At 42.1% G+C, this 20,901-nt stretch overlaps 1 protein-coding gene across 4 annotated transcripts in view; it reads right to left on the reverse strand.

The window, feature by feature from the left end:
- Positions 1-15,863, reverse strand: part of DENND4A (DENN domain containing 4A) — a 106,724-nt gene extending 90,861 nt beyond the window's left edge. For 2 of the 4 annotated variants that reach the window (XM_036305207.1, XM_036305110.1), the window contains exon 1: positions 15,736-15,850. The gene's annotated coding sequence lies outside the window, so the exon portion shown is untranslated. Of the gene's footprint in view, positions 1-15,735 lie in introns of all 4 variants that reach the window. The other 2 variants (XM_036305249.1, XM_036305188.1) reach the window with 2 other exon arrangements.
- Positions 15,864-20,901: the final 5,038 nt, after the last annotated feature.

A 20,901-nucleotide genomic window follows, 5' to 3' on the forward strand; every position in this document is an offset into this window, starting at 1 on the left:
TATATACATGGAACATGGAAGGATTCATATATATTCTTTTGGTCTAACTTTTTTCACTCTACAATTTTTCTGAGATTTAGTTATACTCATATGCATAGCAGTTTATTCATTTTCATTTCTGTATAGTTTTTCATTTTGAGAATATATCATAATTTTGTTTATCCACTCTATTGTTAATAGAATTTGGTTTCCAATGTCAAAGTCATGTATAAAGTATTGTACACATCATGATGCACTAGTGAATACATTTTTTAAAAATACCTACAAATAAAACTGCTAGGATATACAGTATATATCCTATATATTAAGATATCGAGTATATGTCCTATATGTCTGGTACATAATGCCTGTGTTCCAAAGTGGTTGTAATACAACCTTATATTTGATGGGTAAGATGGTTTTGAAAAAAAAAAAAAATTGCAGGCCTGACCTGTTTGGCTCAGTGGATAGACTCGTGTCGGCCTTCGGACTGAGAGGTCCCAGGTTCGATTCTGGTCAAGGGCATATACCTTGGTTGTGGGCACATCCCCAGTTGGGGGTGTGCAGGAGGCAGCTGATCGATGTTTCTCTCTCATCGATGGTTCTAACTCTCTATCCCTCTTCCTTCCTCTCTGTAAAAAAATCAATAAAATATATTTTTAAAATATTAAAAAAACATTGCAAGCAAAAACATTCCTCTGACTGAGGTCTCTAAGATATTAATTTGTTGTTTTTATTTAAATTAAGTCAGTATTGAATACAACTATATAAAGACTATAAAAAATAGCAGTTAGGTGCTCTGAAATCAGTTAGGCCAAGTTCAAATCCTGGCTATATCCAGTGTAAGAATATCAGATAATTAAACAAGCATGTGCTTATGGTATTGCAAAAAAAGGAGCACCAGAAGTTTAAATTTAACTCAAATAATTTTTTAAAATTTAACAAGGAGGTATCCTTTTAAAAATCAGAACTTTGCTGATTTTGCTTATCTTTTGCTTATTTTATGGTTTGGAATTGATTTTGTTTTAGATTACAGAAGTGGCACCATATTAACTTCTATGCTTGATAATGTAAAGAATTAAAGACAGAAATTATGACTCTTGATTTTCTCATTCATCTAATAATTATTTATCAAAAGTTTTTTGAAAAGTACCTATGTCTTTTTTTTTTTAATACTAACACATGCCACTATATGTATTCTGGAAGGATGGTGGACCTTAGAGTCAACCATGAAAGCCAAAAAGACCATATGCTTGCTTCTCTATTTAGGGACCAAGTACATAGATTAGTCAATTAGATGCTTTCATGCAGAATTTGAGTCTAAAGTTAAAGTTGAAAAGACAGTTTAACATTCATTTTAGAACAGTGACATACAGCACCCATGGCAGTGTTCCATCAATGGCATCCAATGTCCTGCAGAAGAGCAATGATATCTTGAATAGGAAAAGGATATTTCCGTGGCATAACTTTGACAATGGTCTAGCACTGAGGATGGCTGGTTGGTTTGTTTCCTATTTGTTCTCAGAGTCTTCCAATCATTTCTGAAAGCTAATATCCTTCCAATAAACTCCTTTTCTTTTGCTTCAGTTAACCAGAGTTGATTTCTGTTGTTTGCATTCAAGAATCCTGAAATGGTAACCCTACCATGTGTCAGGTGCTGTACGAGGCACTGGAAACACAATGACAGATAAGATATAGCCCTGCCTTATCCTATCTAATAAAAGAGAAACATGGTAATTGGCGTATGACCGCTACCCTTCCCATTGGCTAATCAGGGCAATATGCAAATTAACTGCCAGCCAAGATGGCGTCCGGCAGCCAGACAGCTTGAAACTAACATGAGGCTTGCTTGCTTCAGTGACGGAGGACTCCAACGTTTCCGCCTGCCTTGCCGGCCTCTGAGCTTGCAGTTTAAGAAACATTGTAACAAATATAGAAGCTAAACAAAACCCCAGAAACCAGCTTTAGTCCGCCGGGCTTCAGCCAGCAGGATCGCAACATTGTAAGCAAAGGCCAGAAACCTACTTTCAGCAGCAGAGGCCTAAGAGCTGGAGCCAAGCCTCAAAGCTAAAGCTGGCCCAGAATAAAAAAAGAAAAAAGAAAAAAAGGAGCGGTTGGGAACTTCAGTCACCCCCAGCCAGAAAACAGCCCTCAGCTCCTCACCCAGACTGGCCAGGCACCCCAGTGGGGACCCCCACCCTGAAGGGTGTGTGACCAGCTGCAAACAGCCATCATCCCCTCACCCAGGCTGGCCAGGCACCCCAGTGGGGACCCCCACCCTGATCCAGGACACCCTTCAGGGCAAACCAGCCGGCACCCACCCGTGCACCAGGCCTCTACCCTATATAGTAAAAGGGTAATATGCCTCCCAGCACCAGGATCAGCGGAGCCGCGAGGGCTCCCGGCACCAGAATCAGCGTGACAGGGGGCAGCGCCCAAACCCCCTGATCGCCCTGCGGCTCTGTGTGTGACAGGGGGCGGGGCCACTACCTCCCTATCCGCCCTGCTCTGTTCGTGACAGGGGAAGGTGCCCCAGCCCCCTGATCAGCCCTGCTCTGTGCCTGATGGGGGGAGCTCCCCAACCCCCTGATCGCCCTGCGGCTCTGTGTGTGACAGGGTGTGGCGCCCCAACCCCCTGATCAGCCCTGCTCTGTGTGTGACAGGATACGGCCCCCAACTCCCCCCCCCCCCCCCACGGGCCCTGCTCTGTGTGTGACGGGGTAGAGCCATAACCTCCATATCGGCCCTGCCTTGAGTGTGAGAGTGGTGGCGCCCCATCCCCCTGATCGGCCCTGCTCTGTGGGTGATAGAGGGCGGTGCCCCAACCCCCTGATGGGCCCTGCTCTGTGGGTGATAGAGGGCAGCGCCCCAACCCCCTGATTGGCCCTGCTCTGTGCGTGACAGGGTACAGAGCCCCAACCCCCCTGATGGGCCCTGCTCTGTGAGTGACAGGGGGCAGTGCCCCAACCCCCTGATGGGCCTTGCTCTGTGCGTGACGGGGTGGCGCCGCAACCTCCCCATCGGCCCTGCCTTGAGTGTGACAGGGGACGGTGCCCCAACCCCCCAATCGGCCCTACCCTGAGCATGACTGAGGGTGGCATCACAACCTCCCGATCGCCCTGCTCTGTGCATGACAGGGGGCGGCGCCCCAACTCTCCAATCGGCCCTGCTCTGAGCCCGACCAGGGGCTGCACCTAGGGATTGGTCCTGCCCTCTGCCACCCGGGAGTGGGCCTAAGCCAGCAGGTCATTATCTCCCGAGGGGTCCCAGACTGCGAGAGGGCACGGGCTTGGCTGAGGGACCCCCCTCTCCCCCCCGAGTGCACAAATTTTTGTGCACCGGGCCTCTAGTAGGAGTATAATGGAGAATGCAGACAAGTAAACAAGAAGTTACAATAAATGATAAGTCTATATAATGTGAGTGGTCACAGAAAGCACAAGGACACACAGTTTAGGCTTGAAAAGTTGGAAAAGAAAAAGATATCATCTAAATCTTGAAATATGAGTAGAATAATAAAAGAGAGTTGAAAGGGCATTCCAAACAAAAGGAGCAACCAGTAAGAGGACTATAACCTTTTCTGTTTTATGTTCATTACCTCTTTCCTACACAGTATATCAAAAGCATATTTGAAGGATGAAAAGCAGACTAATAGATTTGAAGGGGATGAGAAAACAATCACAATTTGTGAATGGTGACAATGGTGGTATTTCTGAGCTTGCTATATGAAAATGAGCCTCATGCTTGAAACATAGCTACCCACCACCACCACTGCTGCAGCCACAAAACTGCCTCCCTTTTCTTTCCTCACCTACCTCAGTCACTTCTCAAAACAGTCAACTATGGAGCTCTGGGTTTGGGGGAGTTTTTTTCATTTGGTTGGTTGGTTATTTGTAATGGGGGTGGTATAGGAATCATGACTGAGTGAATAAAGGAATTGAAAAGAGAAGGTGTTAATCAACTGAGAGTAGTGAAGCACAAAGCATTCTGCCAACTGCTTACACTAGTTTTGCTTAAAGAAAGGTATCATTCTACAGGAGAAAAAAAAACTGATATAAAATATTTTACAAAATAGTGTGTGTATGTGTGTATGCTCTTTCATCTAAAATTAAAAGATTTCAGTATTGACATAGATCATTTTTAGAGTTTGTCTATTAATATTACATTAGGTTTACACTATGTATGGTTTTCATTGCTTACTTTTATAAAAATGTGGATCTTCATATGTGTTTTTTAATTTACTGATTTGGGAGAGAGAGAGAGATTTGTTGTTTCATTCATTTATTCCTTCACTGGTTGCTTCTTGTATGGGTTCTGACTGGGGATCAAACCCACAACCTTCGTGTATCAGGGCAACACTCTAAACAACGAGCTACCTGGCCAAGACTGTAAGTATTATAAGCTCTATGCTTGAATAGGAAAAAATCACCATATAAGTAAACTAACAACCAACCAACCACTATTTGAAAAATGTGATAAAGGGAACTGAAAGCAAATGATCAGTGACATCTCATTCTTGAAAGTGATATCAAAGTTATAGAACCAGCCCTGCCAGTGCTGCTCAGTGGTTGAGTGTAGACTGATGAACTAAGAGTCACTGGTTTGATTCTCGGTCATGGCACATGCCCAGGTGGCAGGCTCAATCCCCAGTGGGGGGCATGCAGGAGGTGGCCGATCAATGATGTTTCTCTCTCATGGATGTTTCTATCTCTCTATCCCTCTCCCTTCCTCTCTAAAAATCAAGAAAAACATACATTTTTTAAAAAGTTATAGAACAAAATTATTTTAGTAAACTAAAATCTACAACTCACCTTTAAAAAAAGTAGTGTTCACTAACATGTGAAGGACAGTTATGAAAAATAAGTTTTCATTTCAATTTCGTTAAATTAAATGGTGTAAAAATTTACTTCAGTCATAGCAAACTTCACACCACCTTTGCAAATTCAGTTCTGTAACAATGTCCCTGTTCAAATGGCCACTCTGTGCAATATTTGAGACCTGCTCTTTGAAGCCTTCCCTAACCTCTTTCCCCAGGACAGAATGTCATTCTCTCTTCTTATGCTTTAAGAGTATCCCATACAGATTTATATTATAACACCAATACTATACTTGTTTCTGTGAATGTGCACTCTTTGAAACTAGATTAGGAATCCTTTGAAAGTAGGCAATGCTACATTTCCATCTCTGTAAATACCTGTTTTAGCACAGTTCCTAGCATAGTAAATGACAGCAGTCAGTAAATGCTTCCTGAATAGAAAAGTACATGATGTATTAATAATTATATTAAACATAAAGTTATTTGTGTTCATAAAACAGCATGGCTCAAACTTCAAATTCTGTATGCAGAAGCTAAAAAATCAGCTCCATTGGTTTTTATTTGAAATGGGGAGATCTTTTTACAGCTCTCACAATAATCACCTATGGATCAGGGATGAAATAATTTAAGTTCTTTACTACTATATAAAAGACAATGAGTGGTCTCTTTTTATTTAAAAAAAACCAACACCTTAATTTCATTCCATATTATTCAGTATTCCTTTGTAATCACCACCTTTTAGGATATTTATTTGGGTACATACCTCTCCCTCTGAGAGTTGTATGCCCTGCATTCACTCCCCTACCATAAAAATGGGACCTGAAATGCTCTATAAGACCTTAATTTCATCAACCATAGCTGATGGGACCAGACATAGACACTTGTCTCAAATTGAATTTTCTCCCAGGGGTTTAAATGTGATCATAGAACCATGAGTAAATATATGAATTTAAGAGGTAGAGAATTTGTTCAGCCATGCACAGTGGTAAAAGACAACATGTAGAGAAAGAAAAATGAAGTGGGCAAACAGGGAGAAGCAGAGAGACCATGCTGCCCCAGGGTGGTGAGAAAATAACTTCCTGTGTTACTGATGAGTTTCCAGTTCTTGGTTCTCCTCCCCCTCATGAAGCTTGGCTGCACTTCTATCTTTAGGTACTGTAAAATCCCCAGTATCCTTGCCATTAACATTAATCCCTCCCCCCTTTTTAAAAATTAGTTTGAATGTGGTTTTTAGCACTTACAAACCAAAGAAATTTGATTTTAAAACCTCAAAAAAGAAAAGGTCATGCAGGAATAGCAAAAGGTCAGTTAATCATGGGGGGGGGGGATTGTTAAAAAAAAAAAGGCTATTACATTGGTATGTTCAGGCATTCTTCAGCATAAGAAAATGAAAAATACTTACCACCCTAACAGGTTCAAACAACATCCTATAAATCCAATTTCAGCATAGTGTGAGTCAGTATGATTAAAATTCTATTTCAAAGTTCAGAAACAAGTGAGGGATTACAAGGAATAGAGAATCTTTTAGAGCTTATTAGAGCAAATTTTTTTTTAAAATAAAAATACTACTACTTACTACAATTTTGACCAAAAAGTAACTGGGGATGTGTTTTTTTCTGGTAATAATAGCCAGTCCTACCAGACAAGCCTAAAGATCATTACAGTTTTTCCCATCCATCTACACCATTTATCTTAAAAACAAGCCACTTCAAAGAGTCTTCAACTAAAATACTCAGCGGTGGAAGACAGTGACCTATAAAAAAGGATGCATTTCCCAAGAGAAGTCATTACATGACATTAGCTTCTAAAATAAGACTGACATATTAGGTTTTCTATTGTATTTTTATAGTTTGTTAGTAAGAAGTTCCCTTTTTCAACTCAAACTATAAAAAAGTTTCTTTAGTAATTTTCATATCCATATTGAAGGATGAATATCAGTAACTGCACAGCTCCTTTGTTCAAATCAAGGCAAACTTCCATTTGAAAGAAAAACTGCCTAGTTTGCTTCAGATAATCAAAATTTTGGAAGACTGAGAAAATCTAGAAATGTAACAGCAAGTTCAGAGATAAAAATAAACAAAAGATATTTCTATCAAATTCTGGTATTCAAAAAAAGGAGAAAGACATTAAATTTAGGGTAAAAAGAAAGGTTTATGAAAAATTAAAGTGATTGCTATAAAAAAGATTATAAGTAAACATGTCTCAACTGTTTATAATAATGAAAGAAGGCAGTGGGATTGATAATTTTAATGACTTATGTTTATTGAAATTACGTTTGATTATTAGTGTCCAATACTCTGAGAATTTTATTTATTTTTACTTTTTAATGACTATTTTTGTTTATTTTTTAATTTATCAATTACAGTTGACATTCAATAGTATTTTATACTAGAGGCCCGATGCATGAAAATTCATGCACTGGAGGGTGGAAGGGTCCCTCAGCCTGGCCTGCCCCCTCTCACAGTCCAGGAGCCCTCAGGGGCAGGAGGCAACCCAGCGATCAGGGGAAGGCAATGCCCCATCACACCTCTGCTGCTGCCACTGCTGGCAGCGCAAGCCTTGGCCAGCCCTGGGCAGCTGGGCAGCCAACATCCAAGGCTTGCCTACGCCTTGGGCCAACCCTGGTCGGCTGGGGGGCTGATGGTGCTGGGGAACTCCGGAGGCAGGAGCACGGCAAGGGCAGGCCCAGCCTTGCCGCATGCCTGCAGCCCCGGCGGGGCTGAGGGGATTGAGCGCCACCATCTTGTGGCTGTGGGCACCGCCATCTTTGCAACAGTGTGAGGGTCAATTAGCATATTCCCTCTTTATTAGATAGGATTAGTTTCAAGGGTACAGCATAGTGGTTAGGCATTTATATAATTTATAAAGTAATCCCCCTAAAATGTCTAGTACCCATCTGGCACTATACATAGTTATTATAGTACTAGAGGCCTGGTGGATGAATTCGTGCATGGGTGGGGTCTGGCCAGCCCTCCCTGATTGGGGTGAGGGGGCCGATCTGGCCGGGCTGACCTGGGGGAGGGGCCATGGGCAGTTGGCTGGCCAGCCCCACCCCTTGGTTGAACTCCCGGTTGAACTCCCACTTTAACTCCTGGTCGAGGGGACAATTTGCATATTAGCCTTTTATTATATAGGATTACTGACTACATTACCTATGCTATACTTTACACGCCTGTGACTATTTTATAATTATCAATTTGTATTTCTTAATACCTTCACCTTTTCAACCATCTTCCCAACCCCCCTTTCTGAGAATTTATTTTGAACCACAGTGAAGTGGTACTGTGCAGGTTTGGCTCAGAAGTAGTTGGTAAGTTTTCCAATTTCCCCATTCTGCCCCCTTGTTCAGTCTTTCTCTATAACATGCTTCAGTTTATCTCTCAAATTAATAAAAAGTACAATCTTCATAGAGTTATCACCCTCACACCTTAATCCAAAATAGGAAAGGCTAGTTAAATGCTATAGTACAGACTATACGAAGATTAAAAATAGAGGGCATTCCTAGAATTTAAACAATGCTAATAATAAGAAAATTGTGCTGAAATTTAAATAACTAAGAAATGCTATCATGAATGCCAATTTCAAATTTGTGACAGAACACCAAATGTTGGTGCTACTACAGAGAAAGGTTAATGGTCAACTTGCCATGGTAGTCTCAAAAGCTAGGACTGTATCTTTCATTTTAAAACCCACAGTAGTTGGTTTGTTTATTCATTTGTTAATTCTAGACTAGTGGGCAGGAGACACAGATACATAAATTAAAACATTCTAGGGTGCCCTGGCTAGGTGGCTCAGTTAATTGGAGCATGGTCCCATGCACCAAAAAAGGTTGCAGGTTCAATTCCCAGTCAGGGCACATAACTAGGTTTCAAGTTCAATACCCAATTGGGGTAAGTACGGGAGGCAACAGATTGATGTTTCTCTCTCACATCAATGTTTCTCTCCCCCACCCCTTTCCCCATAGCTTTCTCTTTAAAATCAATAAACACATCCTCAGATGAGGATTAAAAAAACACAATGTTCCAACCCGGCCAGTGTGGCTCAGTGGTTGAGCGTCGACCCATGAACCAGGTCACAGTTCAATTCCAGGTCAAGGCACATGCCTCAGTGTGGGCTTGGTCCCCAGTAGGGGGCCCGCAACAGGTAGATGATGGATGATTCTCTCTTATCAATGATGTTTGTCTCTCTCCCTCTCCCTTCCTCTCTCTAAAACCAATTAAAAAACATATAATATTTTTTAAAAAGCATTCCAAGGGTAACAGTAGCTATAATAGGCAATTTATTGAACATTTACTAAGTGTCAGCAACTGTTCTAAATGCTTTATTTATATTAACAACTTTAAGCTTCAGAACAATCTTATGAAGACACTAGGGGCCCAGTGCATGAATTCATGCACCTTGAAAGGAACTGTGGGCCACAAGGCTGTGGTGGGCACAGGTGTGGGTCTTGGCCCATCCTCCAAGCCCCCACCAGGTCCCTCCTGCTGCAGCCCGTGGTCCCGTCTGCCGGCAGCCCCGCTACTGCAGGCCCTGCTCCCACGTGCTGACGGCGCTAGCCCACTCCACGTGGCCCGCTGATGGCGCGGAGCGATTGGGGCCGGTGCCAGCAGTGGGTGCAAGCAGGGCTTGCGCTATCAGCGGGTGTGAGCAGCAGCTGCTGCCCCAATTGCCCCTCAGGAGCAGGGGAAGGTGGAGAAGCCCTCAGGGGCAATGGGGCCGGCAGCCACCGCTTGCACCCACTGACGGCGCCAAGTGACTGGAGCCACCATTGGGCACCGGCAGTGGGTGTGAGCAGGGCCGTCACTGGCAGTGGGTGTGACAGGCAGATGCTGGCCCCAATCACCCCTCAGGACCAGAGGGAGGTGGAGAAGCCCTTTGATATCTTTCTACCTTGTTTTCCTTTCTTACCTTTTTAAAAATGTTTTTATTTCTTTTTAGAGAGAGAAAAACATGGATCAGCTGCCTCCTGCATGCACCCCCAACCCTTTGGTGCACAGGATGATTCTCAATCAAGTCACACCAGCCAGGGCCCACCTCATTTTTTTTTTTTTGATAGTTTGTCTCTTCTCTGTTCTTTCTATTTGTTTGCTTTTTAAAAAGAGGATGCAAGAATAAGGTACTAAGAAATTGTCACACACTTTACAAATAACAATAACATCCACAAATGAACATATATGCAGCCTATCCTATATAATAATAGACAAACATGGTAATTGACCGTACCTTTGCTACACCTCCCATTGGCTAATCAGCATGATATGCAAATTAACTGCCAACAAAGATGGCGGCTAATTTGCATACTGCAGGAAGGGTGGGACAGTGCGAACCGCCAGCGCAAGCCACCATCCAGGCCCCCGTGTGCAACCCCAGAAGCTGCCTGCCTGCTGCCCGTGATCGGATTAACAAAAACAAAGTAACATTAAAGAGATTATAAGAAAAATATATTCCAAATTTTGTTAGTTATATAATGGTTATGTTTAAATTATTAACACCTAAGAAATTGGGTGAAGGGTACATATAATATGCTGTAGTATTTTATAGTTTTTTAACATGTATGAGATTATTTCAAATTAAAATATTAAAAAATTAAAAATTAATAAAATATTAATTGAAATGTATCTGCATTACATGAAAAATCTCTAATTGCTTCTAGCATAATTTATTAAATTGTGCTAAAATTTACAAGGGTTCAATTAAAAAATATTTTAATTCTAAATGATATAATAGAAAATATATAATAGTGCAATTATAAGCACTTATCTGAAAATAAAAATTTAAAGAAGTGAATTTAAAGAAGGGATTAGCCAGAGAAAATATATACACAACCCATGGACACAGACAACAGTATGGTGATGGCCAGAGAGAAGTAGGGGGCAAGAGCTGGGTAGAGGGGGCAAAGGGGGAGAAATAGGGACATCCTATATAATAATAATAAAAGACTAATATGCAAATTGACTGAACGGCAGAATGACCAGTTGCTATGATGTGCACTGGCCACTAGGGGGCAGACGCTCAATGCAGGAGTTGCCCCCTGGTGGTCAGTGCACTTCTATATGGGGATTGCCACTCGGCTGGCCAGTGCAGAGGTGGTGGCAGGAGCCTCTCCCACCTCCATGGCAGCACTAACAGTGTCCAACTAACAGTTTAGACCCGATCCCTTGGGGGCCTAAGACTTTAGTCAGACATCCCCTGAGGGCTCCCTGACTGCCAGAAGGATGTGTGACTGCAAGCTTAGGCCTGATCCCCCAGGGAGTGGGCCTAAGTCGACAGGTGGACATCCCCCAAGGGGTCCTGGACTGCAAATGGGCGCAGGTGGGGCTGAGGGACGCCCCCCCACCCCCCGAGTGCACAAATTTTTGTGCACCGGGCCTCTAGTGTAAATATAAGATTCTTTAACATACAATCAAGTAATAGCCCAAAAATCTACTTATAAATTGGTTGTCTGGAACTCAGATCATATTTTCCCATAAAGAAAGTTAAAAGAGGATATATGAGCACCAGGAGAAAGATGCTGCCTCAAGTGCCAGGCCTTGAGCAGTGAGACAGAAGAAACAGAGTACACATATGGCCTGCTAGCCTAAGAAGAAAGTGTTCTCAACCACAGTTTGAGAACAGAAATCATGTCTCATTCACCTTGTATCCTCAGCGAGTGGCAAAATACAGCTGACCCTTGAACAACACGGGTGTGAACTGTACGGGTCCATTTACACACAGATTTTTTTCAATACATAGTGTAAATGTATTTTCGCTGCCTTACGATTTTCTAAGTAACATTTTCTTTTCTTTATTGTAAGGATACACTATATCATATATATAACATGCAAAATATGTGTTAATTGACTATGTTATTGGTCAACATTAGGCTATTAGTAGTTAAGTTTGGGGAGTCAAAAGATATATGCAGACTTTTTACTGCATGGGGGATCTGTGCCCCTAACCCCCATGTTGTTTAAGAGTCAACTGTAAGCATTATGCTAAGTGAAATAAGCCAGTTGACGAAAGAAAAATACCACATGATCTCACTCATTTATGGATAATAAAGACCATTATAAACTGATGAACAAAAATAGATACAGAGGCAGAACAGCATCGAACAGACTGTCAAACTATAGCAGGAAGGCCGGGGAGGGTTGGGGGAGGGGAGGTAAGAGATCAACCGAAGGACTTGTATGCATGCATATAAGCATAACCAATGGACATAAGACACTGGGGGTAGGGGAGGCCCAGGGAATGTCAAGGGGGGGGGGGGGAAGGAGACATATGTAATACTCTTTGTAATACTTTAAGCAATAAAACAAAATTTTAAAAAAAGGGAAAAAAAAGAGTCAACTGTACCTGGCACCTCATAAACATTCAAAAACTGCTAACTACTGACTGATGAGGCAATGAGAAAAGACTAAGTCAAGAAGTCCATCAATAGGTGGCACTGTCAACATAGAACATTCTGCGTGTAAGACCCAAACAGCAGCCACATACTTAAAACTATTACCAGGTTGGTGCTGCTAACTAGGAGAATGCCTTCACCTAAATTATGAGCTGTTTCCATTATTGTATATTGCATAAGCACCATATTTTGAGGGGTTTTTTTTGCTAATATGAATCATAAAATAGTTTCTCTGTTGGAGCAGTGGTTATATGGGACTTTCAGGATTTTCTCTTATGACCCTTGGAAATATTTTAATGTCATTTTTATGGTTATTAGAGTAATATTATTCAAAAGATAGAGCATATGCCGAAACCGGTTTGGCTCAGTGGATAGAGCGTCGGCCTGTGGGCTGAAGGGTCCCAGGTTCGATTCCGGTCAGGGGCATGTGCCTGGGTTGCGGGCATATCCCCAGTAGGAGATGTGCAGGAGGCAGCTGATCGATGTTTCTCTCTCATCGATGTTTCTAGCTCTCTGTCTCTCTCCCTTCCTCTCTGTAAAAAATCAATAAAATATATTTAAAAAAAAAAAAAAGATAGAGCATAGAAAAGTATAAGCACTAAAATAAAAATTATCTATAATCTTATCCAGAGACAACACCTTTTAATATTTTATGTATACCTGCCATTCATTTTGCCACATACTATATGACTTGTTATAAATAATAACAGTGTATATATTTCCTTCTATACTGACTTTTCACTCAACAATTGTACTTTCGCATGTCAGTAAATATTTTGTAATATATGACTTTTAATAACTCCATATATTACATGAATTATTATTAATTTCACTATCCTATTATAGTGCATTTTGACTGTTGCTAATTTTTCACTATTATAGTAGCACACTATAGAAAATAATACTTTCTTATGTAGCCCTACCCAGTTTGCTTCAGTGAATAGAGCATCGGCCCATAGACTGAAGGGTCCTGGGATTCGATTCCGGTCAAGGGCACATCATACCTTGGTTACAGGCTAGATTCCCAGCCTGGTCTGGGCAGGTGTGGGAGGCAACCAATCAATGTGGCTCTCTCACATCATATTTCTCTCTCTTTGTCTCTCCCCATCCCCTCCACTCTCTCTTAAAAAAAAAATCAATAGAAAAATATCCTGGGGTAAGGATTAACAACAATAAAAAAATACTTTCTTATGTATAAAATTCTATACCACTGTTTTAGGATTCAAAGTGGTAACTATGATATACAGTAATAAAGTGTGTGGTGCTTCACTTCTCCCCAACCCACAGATTCTATTGAGCAATAATCTAGGAGGGCATTATAAAACCAAACAAACAAGAAAGGAAGACATTTTTGTCAACTTTTCCTGAATCATTCTCTTGTTCCACATCTGGTGGGAAAAAAGAAAGTCCCACAAAGTCTCTGACATCAGAGAGAACAAGAACAAGTCAATTTTCCTGCTAGAACCACTTTTGTTTTCCACTTAGAATAATAAACCATCAATTTAAACAGGAAAAGCACAGATTTGTAATATATAAAAAATCTTGGTGTGAATCAGTGCTTAAATTCAGGTTTCCACAGTAAGTAGACTGCTTAGAAATTAGCTGCAAACAAAAAAGATAATGTAACTAATATCACTTAATGAGAAATGAATTTTCATTTAAAATTCTGTCATGATTTGTTATTGTTTGAATAAAGTAATGTCATATACTCTAGCTCCTCCTTCTTATAGCCTCCTAATTAATTCAAATATTATTCAAGTTGCCATAAATAGGCCAACAGCTTCAGAAGCTTAAGAATCAATAACTATTTAAGCCAGTGGTAAGTCATATGGAAAAGTTCAGAACAAATCAACATCAGTTTTGTGGCTCTCTTGCACAAACAAAAAATTTATATCGCTTACTAATTTTCAAGAGTGTAAATTTGTGTACATAAATTCAAAACTCAGGCCAAAATTTACTCATTTATTCCCAGTATTGGGCTTGTGTCAAGATCAATTAACTTCTCTAACAAGTACAATCTTATAAAATTTCACAATGAGATAGATCTATGTTTAATCATTCAGAAAAATAAAATTATGTAACATATAGTATATATAACGATGATGAAAAATGCTATTCTGAACGCCGACTGAGAGCTGCAGTTCAAAGGGAAATTGTAAAAATGATGTAAAAGTTGCCTAAAATGTTTAATTCCAAAGAAAGTTCTTATAAAACAAGTCAAATACAATCTTTTGTTTCATTCTAAGTTCAAACAGGGTTCAAATAGCTCAGAAATTCTGTATACTTAAATTTCAAAAACTGAATCCCAGAACCATATTCTCTAAACATAAACTGAATAATTTGCCCAATAGTCCTTACTTATTATCTAATCTTACTGGTAGGTCTCCCAGAGACTACTTTGTACAGTAATCTCAAATATACTTCAATAGATTAGTGTAACCTGGGCTACGCTGTTTACAGGTGTCTCCGCCTCCTTCCACCAAGAGGAGAGTAGGCAATCAGAAAATAGAGACTATAAACACCAAGCCACAGCTTGCAACCTTATCAAACTGCTTCTTTACGTTTGGTCTACTATGTTCATTCATGTGTTATACATTTTCAAGAATAACGTATTAACGGAGTAATACAATTTGTGCCCTCACGGGTCTCTAGATGGCTGGCACGCGTTTTCTCCCTAAATAAATACATGCCTGTTGACTGATGCCTGTCCTGCTGTTGCAAACAAGAAATAACTGTCCTGAAAAACAAAAACCCTTCTCTAGGGCTCCAGGCGTAACCATGCGTTTGTATTAAAGCACGCTGAGACAATAACAAAAATCTTGCAGCACATCTGTCATTTAAAAGCACGATAATGAAAAGCTGTCGCTGCGACCCAGTTTTAGGTCACAAGCTTTTTTTCATTTTTTCTCCTCCCCCCGCCCCTCCCCGCCAGAATGCGAGAAACTTCAAAAGGAATGGTGGCGACCAGGAATCGTTTCAAATCCCTCCCCTGCCCCCCGCCCCATAAAAAATAAAAATAAAAATAAAAGACTGAGGGGTAAGGTGGAAACTAGCGAACTTGGACGCAGATCCAGCTCACGCCGGTCGGGGGAGACTAAGCAGACCCCTGGGAAGGAAACGGGCCTCCGGGGCCCCGCCAGGCTCCCGCAGCCGCCGGTGCCAAACACCGAGCAGGTGGGATTCCGGGAAGCCACCTCCGTCTTACGTAACGGGGTTGTCAAAATCCCGGCCCCAGGACCTCCCCTCTCACCGCCCCCGTCCCCACCCCCACCTCCCAACAACGAGAGCCCCGGATAGAAAATCCCCATGAAAACAGTGGAGCCCTCCACGCTCCCGAGGCAGGGGCACGAGTGCTCCTCTCAGCACCGCCGCGCCATCCCGGGGCGGACCGAGCCGCGGAGGACCGCGGGCTCCAAGTAGCCCCCGGGCGGAGATCGCGGCCGCCCGCGCCACCTCTCCGAGCCCGGCTGGCCCCGCTCCCGCACCCTCGGCTGTCACCGCTCCGGGCTGTGACAGCTCCACATGCCACCGCTGTCCGCGTCGCCGCCCCCGCACTCACCTCACTGCTGGCTCCCGAGCGAGCAGCGGGTCGAGCTGGGAACGCGGTGCCCGGTCCCCTCGCGAGCGGCCGCGGGACACGAGGGGCTGAATGCCGCGGAGCTCGGAGCCTGCTTAGCTCATCCCCGGCCCCGCGCTCCGCCCTGCGCAGCTCCCCCGCCCGCCCAGGCCTGCCTCTGTCTCAGTCAGACGGGACTCCCCCTCCCCTTGCGGCCGCTGCTGCCTCCGCCTCTTTCTCTGACTCCAGCCACCGCTAACTCCGCGGCTGCGACCAGCGCCATCTTGGCAATGACGGAAGGGGCGGGGGGAGGGCCTCGCGGCCCGCAAGAGCCAATCGCGGGCCAGGTCCGGCCATCGGGGGCGGGGCTCTAGCTCCTGAGACTGATTGCGTGAGAAAGTGGGCGGGGCTCAACCGGTGACGCGCGGTGTTGTTGGGGGGAAATGCGGCGTGTGGTTCCCCCTCCGGTCGGGAGATCCCCAGCCCGAGGCGCGCGTGGGCGAGACACACCTTCCCTTCTCTTTTCGCCGCCGGGAGGGCCGGGGTCTGTCGGGGACCCGCGAACCTCCTAGCTCCCTTCTCCGCAGCAGCCCCGGGAGTGCGGACAGCGCTGAGCCGGAGCTCCGTGCGTCTGTCCGAGGGCCGCTCCTCCACCCAGGGTGTTCACATTCCCCAGGAAACCCGCTCAGGAGTTAGCCACCACCTCGTAGGTTTCGGTCCCAAGATACTGAAGGTCAGTTAAAATGCGAGCTTCAGTGGGGTTCTCTGAAAAGTGTGTAGATAAAACACCTATTGTTGACCGAAGGGGTGTGGATTACATTGAATGAATGGGATATGGCCTACTTAAACCTAGCTATGGCTCCACCATAAGTAGCTTTTGGCAAGTTGCCTCTGAGAAATGAGCGTAATAAAGGTTGGTTACCGCTGCAGGGTTGCTCCGAGGGTTAAATTCTATAACACATGCGAAACGCTTGGCATAGTGCCTGAAAGTACTCAATAAATGTTAGATATTATTCCATGGACAACCGAAGGAAGAAAAAGGACCCTAAATGTCCCTCTGGTTTCAAGTGAGTTTTCCTAAATTGCACAGAATAGGCATTGATCTCTTTTACTAACCAAGTTTATAGCTCTGTTTCCTATCGCCATAACTTCCATTGTAGTATTCATTCATTCAATCAACAAACATTCATTGAAACAAACGCTTGAGGTGGCTAGAGAAACAGATAAGGTCTGCCTTCATGGAACTGACAGTCTAGTAGGGAAAAGAGGGACAACAAAACGTCACATTTTGAGGGGGGGAAACATGTACAAAGGTTATAAGCAGAATTCTGACAATCAACAGGATAGCTTTAAAAACAAACAAAAAAGGTGGTGAGGGAAGGACCATCTGAGGGATGAGAAGGAGCCAGTAATGTGAGAAATGAAGAGTGAATATTTAAGGCAGTGGGAATGGCTGTGCAAAGGACCTGTGATAAGGAGGAGCTTGGCTGTTGGAACTGAGTGGAGACCATGGTGCTGGGGAACGCATAGAGCAAAGAGGAACCTGGCATCGCGCTGGAGAGGTGAGAGAGGGCCTAGGAAGACATAGAAGAAACAAGTTTGGGTTTTATTGTAATTGCAACTAAAAGCTATTGAAGTGTGCCCAGCTGGCATGGCTCAGTGGTTGAGCGTGACCTATGAACCAGGAGGTCACAGGTCCGGGGCTCCACCCCAGTGTGGGGCATGCAGGAAGCAGCCAATCAATGATTCGCTCTCATCATTGATGTTTCTATCTCTCCCTCTCCCTCTCTGAAATCAATAAAAAATATATTTAAAAAAATAAAAACGATTGAAGTGTAGGGAATGACTCTGTTAGAACAAGAGAGTTGGGAATAGTGATGCTTTAGATCTGACAAAGCAAACAACAACAAAAGCCTCTTCAATACTAAGTTGGTTAAATTATATGCTCTGATCTTCAATTACCTTATTGTTAAAAAGAAATGTGTGAGACTGTGTGTACAGAAAAAATCTACTGTCCCTGAAAATTGTTAAATAATGTAAGTTGTTTCTAAGTGTTTTGTATGTTATGTTAATGTTGGGTATATTGCCTAATTAATGCTATTGAGAAGTACATTTTTTATTGATTACAAGTAGTAATCCAAACCAGTCAGTCTTACTAAAATTTGCACAATGTGCTACAAGGGAAAAGAATATGAACTGTTATAAATGTGTAGTTTCTTGTTGTATTTTCAAATGTATTTTTAAGTGCTGAGCTCTGCATTTTCTAATAAAATTTGCTATCAAGACATTGATTTTTAAAATGTCATTACTGTAAAATACATATAACAAAATAGAATATTTTTACTGTATGGTTAAGTAACATTAAGTACAGTCACATTGTTGTGCAACCACTGTCCATTTCTAGAACTGTTTTCATTATCCCAAACTGAAACTCTACTAGGTAACCAATAGCTCCTATTCTACTTTCTAAAACATGTATTTTTAAAGGTATGTGGTGAGGCCCCCTTCCCACCTCAAAATGGCAAATGGCCTCGGTGATAAATAGAATTCTTAGCTCTCATTGAAGTGTTCAATAGACCATACCATATAAGTTTGAAACCACCACCAAGAAATAAGGATTAGTATAAGTTTTTAGCTTGGATGGCTAACACGTCATACTAATGAGGAATACTAATATAGGATCGATGAATTTCTAGCATGTAAAAGCTGTGTTCCATGACAATAAAATGTGCTCTATGATCTTGTAAATGCATTCTCCAAAATGGTCCAGACAGCCTGTTCCTCCATTCATATACATCTACTCTAAATGCATACAGTGGGGCCTTGACTTATGATTGTCCCGACTAACGAGTTTTTTGAGATACCAGCTGTCTCTCAGCCGATTTTTTGCATTGAGTTGACAGAGTAATTTGAGTTAACGAGCTCGGTCTCGGAACGAATTAAACTTGTAAGTCAAGGCCCCACTGTATTTTTTAATGCTATTAATTTTCATTAAAAAATAAGTGATTTCATCTCTGGCTAAATTTAATTTTAAAAATCACTCTTGTGAATAATAAAATATAAAAAAGAAAGCATTTTTTTTTTGCCACATTTCAAATAACCAAGCATTCTATAAAGTTATGAATTTCAAAAGATCAAGATTTTGACCTGAAAACACTGAGTTGATAACTTTTTAAAATTTATTCCTTATTGTTGACACTCTTACAGACACCCCCCTATTTACTCCCTTTTTGCCTTTTTTTGTTTTTTAAAATATGTCCTAGATGGTGCATTTTAACTCCACTAAACAAACTAAATTTATTTTTGTTATTAAAATTTCCAGGGATTTTTAAATTTTTTAAAATGTTTATTGATTAAGGATTTATAGAGAGAGAGGAAGTTGGGGGGGGTTAGGGAGGGACAGATTTGTTGCTCCACTTATTTATGTATTCATTGATTGATTCTTTTTTTTTAAATATATTTTATTGATTTTTTACAGAGAGGAAGGGAGAGGGATAGAGAGTTAGAAACATCGGTGAGCGAGAAACATCGATCAGCTGCCTCCTGCACACCTCCTACTGGGGATGTGCCTGCAACCAAGGTACATGCCCTTGACTGGAATCGAACCTGGGACCCTTCAGTCCGCAGGCCGACGCTCTAGCCACTGAGCCAAACCGGTCAGGGCATTGATTGATTCTTGCATGTGCCCTGACCAGGGATCCAACCCAAAATCTTGACACATTGGGACGATGCTCCAACCAACTGAGCTACCCAGCCAGGGCTCAAACTAAATTTCTTTTCCAGGCTGGACCCTTCCTCCTCTTGCCCATGTCGTCCACGGTGTTTTAAACCCAACCTGAGGACATGGCTATAGCCAGTCGGATTGCAAGAGAGAAGTTATAGCATAAAAGGAACTTTTGAGGATAATGGATATCAAGATTGTAGTGATGGTTTCACTTGACCTATGTCAAATTTATCAAGTTGCATACTTTAAACATGTGTAGTCCTCTATATGTCAATAATATCCCTACAAAACTGTAGAAATTGTACAAGTCCAATTGGGAACCTCCCATCCTTTCACCATTGGATGCAGACTTAGCCTTCCATTGGTTTTAATTGTTGGGGTACCTACCAGGTCAATTCCTCTTTGAGGAGTAGCTTGTTGCATTAAAACATTTGACTAGCAACAAAAAGCACTCTTATTTATTTGTTTATTAATTCTCATCCGAGGATATTTTTTCCATTGATTTCTTTTCTCTTTTGAGAGAGAGAGAGAGAGAGAGGAAGGGGGAGAGAGAGAGAAAAGAACATTGATGTAGAAAAGACACATCGATTGGTTGCCTTCTGCACTTGCGCTGACCGGACTGGGGATCAAACCTGCAACCCAGGTATATGCCCTTGACCGGAATCAAACCTGGGACCCTTTGGTGCCTGGGATGATGCTCTAACCCAGTGCTTCTCAACCTTCTGGCCCTTTAAATACAGTTCCTCATGTTGTGACCCAACCATAAAATTATTTTCGTTGCTACTTCATAAGTGTAATGTTGCTACTGTTAAGAATCGTAATGTAAATATCTAATATGCAGGATGGTCTTAGGCGACCCCTGTGAACGGGTCGTTCAACCGCCAAAGGGGTTGCGACCCACAGGTTGAGAACCGCTGCCACTGAGACCCTGGCCAGGGCAAAATCGCTCTCTTTTTTAGTTGATAAAAAGAGTCAAACATTTTCATCTACATTACAGCATACCAATTAAAATATTATAAACATAGTTGCAAGCACAGTTTACAGAATGGTATTCTAAAAAGTTGCAAAAGTTGAAAAGGTTTCAATTGTATTTTTTCCTCAATCAAAGAAAACACTTTCTGAAAGAACATATTAAAAAGCAGTAGAAAACATTAAGCAGTACTTGACCTCATGCTCAGGAAGTGCCTTTAAGAATCTCAAAGCTCCTTAAGAGTCATTTCATGAGTCCTCTAAGCATCCCAGGCATATGTCACTATAGTCACAGTTAAACTTTACAGATGAAAAATATGCCTTAGAAATTTGGGCCCCATGCCATTTCTGAAATTATGTCATTTTTTGCACCTGGTACTCTATATGGCTATTTCCTAGAAGTTATTTTTAAATACTGTGGTTTGAACAATGCAGGACGAAAGACCTATGAAACCGGTAACAGCACTGGAAGCTGT

The sequence above is a fragment of the Myotis myotis genome, unplaced genomic scaffold (assembly GCF_014108235.1).
Source record: "Myotis myotis isolate mMyoMyo1 unplaced genomic scaffold, mMyoMyo1.p scaffold_m19_p_1, whole genome shotgun sequence".
Lineage (NCBI taxonomy): Eukaryota > Metazoa > Chordata > Mammalia > Chiroptera > Vespertilionidae > Myotis > Myotis myotis.